Raw genomic sequence first — 4,585 nt, 5'->3', positions numbered from 1 at the left:
TATATATATATATATATATATATATATATATATATATATATATGGATGGATGGATTTGTGTGTCTGTTTGTTCCCTTAACATTGCTTGACAACCGTTGTCGGTGTGTTTACGTATCCAGAACTTAGTAGTTCGGCAAAACTGACCGATAAAATACGTAGAAAGCTTGCAAAGAATAAGTCTTGGGGTCGATGTAATCGACTTACCACCTCCCCGAAATTGCTGGTCTTGTGCCATAATTTGAAATCAGTATATATTTCTCTTCACTACTTTTTGCCAACTGTCCACAAGCTTGACAATACCTTGAATGGAGATGTCATCTAATCTTGACTCGATGAATTTATCGTGGGGCATTTTCAGTTCCACATCGTTGTGGAACGGAATGTCTTGCAGACTGTAGAACAGCAACCGAAGAATGTAATCCTCTGAAGGCGCTACATCAAGACAATATGTTAGTTGCGGTAGAACGTCTCAAAAGTTTGGGTCAAATTGGCGACGTTATGGTGATCAGTGTCGTGTTGAAGAAGCGCGCAATGTCGCCGGTTAGATCGTTTCATCTGGAAAGCCCATCGAGTGAGAGTGACAGGCGACGGTATCATGAGGGTATCCCTTATACTGGACCAATTCCCCAGTAGGCTGGGGAAGATCAACTGTAGATGAATTCAATCAAGTGATTCTCATTGAAATGAAAAGCCCGGCCGGAATGCGGAGACTCTGTGAGGTCGAATTTCATTTGTTTTTTTGAAGCGTGAAAACCACTTCTGAACAGTTCTTTCACTGATAGCGTCTCCTCTGTACACAGTACAAAGGCCTTGGTAGCATTGGAATCTTGAGTGGCAGCGAAGAGAAGTGGCTGTCGTTAATATTCATGTTTTTCTACTTGGCATTCCATCATCATATGTCTGAAAAGGCATTCGAATTTAATTCATTCAAATTTAAAAAAAACAACTATAAACAAAAGTTATAGAACAGAGCTACAATAAAAACTCATTAAATACTATGATAAAATTTGAAACTGATATATATATATATTGGTTTTATTGGGGCGGGTTGGCAAAATTATTAGCTTGCCGTGAAAAATGCTTTGCGTCGTTTCGTCCGTTTTTACGTTCTGGGTTCAAATTCTGCTGAGGTCGACATTGTCTTTTATCCTTTCGAGGTCGATAAAACATGTACCAGTTGAGCACTGGGGTCGATGTAATCCACCTTACCTTTTCCTCGAAACAGCTGGCCTCCTCCAAGATTTGAAATTAATATCTATTTTCTACCTGAATGCGGTGAGCTGGCAGAATCGTTAGCACACCAGGCGAAAGGTTAAGCAGCATTTCTTCCGTTGTTATGCTCTGAGTTCAAATCTAGTGGAGAGGGATCGATCATGCCTGTCATCATTTCGAGCACTACGGTTGATGTAATCAACTTAACCTCTCTCTTGAACTTGCTGGCCTTGTGCCAAAATTTTAAAATCAAAATTTAATTTTTACCTGCTGATCCACCATGTGTCAGAATACAGGTAGAATTATTCAAATTTCGAAAACAATAAATAAAAGCTGAAGAAGAAAAATAGACCTCCACCATTACTGCCAAAAAGAAGACCTAAAACAGTATGATAAGATTATTTTTCGTGTTAATTCAAATAACATTGGAAAGAAACGAACGACTTTCTCTGGCAGCCCAGCATTTCAGTCGTCTCGCTGGGATTTTAACAGAGAACGCAGACTAGAGAGGCGTAATTAACGTAACAAGACACTACAAGGTATTCAGTTGGGTTCCATATTTTTTTTCTTACTTCCTACTATTAATATTCTTTATTATTTTGGTACTAAGCCAGCAAATTTCAGGGGAGAGGAAGACAATTTCATCGACCTCACTACTCAACAAAGTACTTGTTTTATCGATCTGGAAGTGATGAAAGCCAAAGTTGACCCCGGTGGAATTCGAACTCATTAGCACCCATTAATGAGAGGATAAATGCAAATCAGTATATTACACATCGTGGCACTCCGTCGGTTGTGACGACGAGAGTCCCAGTTGATCCGGTCAACTGAACAGCCTGCTTCTGAAATTAACGTGCAAGTGGCTGAGCATTCCACAGACATGTGATGTGTGCCCTTAACGTAGTTGTTGGGGAGATTCAGCGTGACACAGTGTGACAAGGCTGGCCCTTTGAATTACAGGTACAACAGAAACAGGAAGAAAGAGTGAGACAAAGTTGTGGTGAATGAATACAGCAAGATTCGCCACCATCCCCTGCCGGAAGCTCGTGAAGCCTTTTAGGAGTTTTCGCTCAATAAGCACTCACAACGCCCGGTCTGGTAATCGAAACTGCGATCCTACGACCGCGTGTCCGTTGCCCTAACCACTGGGCCATTGCGCCTCCACATATTCCACATACTCTAAACCCATATAACATTGAAAGTACATAGTACTAGTTATTGTCGTTGAGATCAAATTTCCCATCTCTCGTGGTTTCATCTATCCAGAGACTTCTTTATAATTATAAATATATTTATTTATATTTAGAATATTATTTTTGTGTTATCGACTTCACCCGCTCCGCTCCTACCAAAAGAAAGTTTGTACCCACGGTAACAATTTTAACTCTGTCGAACGAACCAGATAGGTATCTACACTTTATCTGCTTTATCTGCTAAAAATAACAACCAAATTTCCTTCGAATTACACCCTGCTATTTATTTAATATACATAGGAAAATTTACAAGGCACGAGATGGAACATGTTCTCTTGTACTCTAGCCACAGTGCCCGAATTTTGGGAGGAGGCGGGGCAGTCGGTTAGATCGACTCCAGTACGCAACTGGTACTTGGTTTATCTACTCCGAAAGGATGAAAGGCAAAGTCGACCTCGGCGAAATTTCAACTCAGAACGTAGCATTGGGCGAAATACCGCTAACTGGGCCCTACATGCAAGGTCATGCGCTGTTTATTTTGATATGACATCACCATGTCGCGCACATATGGTTGTGATGCATGTGCCTGGTGTACCCTTATCAGGCGGGTTGTCATGATGGGTATATTGGGCTTCGTATATTTGTACTCCAGTGTCACTTTAATGGCAGGCATTGGTCTCTTACTTAATAATGATAATAATAATAATGATGATGATAAAAATAATAATAATAATGATGATGATAAAAATAATAATAATAATGATGATGATAAAAATAATAATAATAATGATGATGATAAAAATAATAATAATTATGATAATAATAAAAATAATAATAATTATGATAATAATAATAATGAATAAAATAATAATAGTAATGATGATGATAATAATAATAATAATAATAATAGCCATGATAACTATAAAAATAGGTAATGTGTTATGTATAAGAGGCTTAAAAGTATTTAATTTCGTTTAGACCTTCATTGTCGAAATCCTTCCGGTGTGAATACAGCTAAGTATCAGACACACGCACACATACACACATACGCGCATACACTTACACAGAGGAGACAATTCAAACGGACAATTGATTAATCATCGTGCCAATCGTGAAAAAAAGAATCAATATAACTCATCATATGCTAATCATTGAAAGTAACCCAATAACATGAAGAATCTTACCGTGCCAGACCATTAAGATAATATTCGGCGTGCACTCTTCACCGTTCCGTGACACAATTAGAGGGCTTATTTGACCTAATATTAAAGCAAGGAGATAATAAGCGAAAACAAAGCAGCGTATCTCTCCGAACATATGTCTTCATTACTAAAATAGCTATACACAGTGTGGTTTATGAATAAATAAATATATACAGAGTCATATCAATAAGTATGTTGTCTCGTTGGGAAATTAGACTTCCAAGGGCTTAATTTATTCATAAGACACCACGCTGTATTGCTTTCTAGTCTAGTAATCATTGCTGAGCAGTTAATTTTGTACTGTTATGCAAATACGTTGTGCTTGGTATAATTTAATTTATAATTCAGTAAGCGACCTTTATGCTTCTATATCTCGGCATACCGGGAAAGAGAGTTAAATTATCTTTTTGAATAGCTGCAAAGATGAAGTAGGAAAACCTGTCTGTTCGATACTCAAACGAAGTGCTTGAAAGACAAGGTCGTCGTGGGCCTAATAACAACAAGACTAAATACACACACACACACACACACACACACACCCATGCACAGACAGAATTAATAAGGCATAACTACAAGAGGTGTGAAAGGTGAAACAAATATTAAATTTCCATAGGAGTGGCTGTGTGGTAAGTAGCTTGCCTACCAACCACATGGTTCCGGGTTCAGTTCCACTGCGTGGCACCTTGGGCAAGTGTCTTCTACTATAGCTTCGGGCCAACCGAAGCCTTGTGAGTGTATTTGGTAGACCGAAACTGAAAGAAGCCCGTCGTATATGTGTATGTATGTATGTATATGATTGACCGTTGACTGAACACTATTCAATTTTTTTTCTCCGTGTTTTTCTCCTTGTCTCCGTATTCTTTCTGTTGAAGAGCGTAGCTCGAAACGTCAAAGACTTTCCGTATTCCCGAGCGTCATACTAATATATACTTTTGTTATTTACACCACCTGTCCTCGTCTGTTGTTATTATTTGTATA

Source organism: Octopus bimaculoides, chromosome 23, assembly GCF_001194135.2.
Source record: "Octopus bimaculoides isolate UCB-OBI-ISO-001 chromosome 23, ASM119413v2, whole genome shotgun sequence".
NCBI lineage: Eukaryota > Metazoa > Mollusca > Cephalopoda > Octopoda > Octopodidae > Octopus > Octopus bimaculoides.
Note: the sequence above shows the minus strand (reverse complement) of the source record.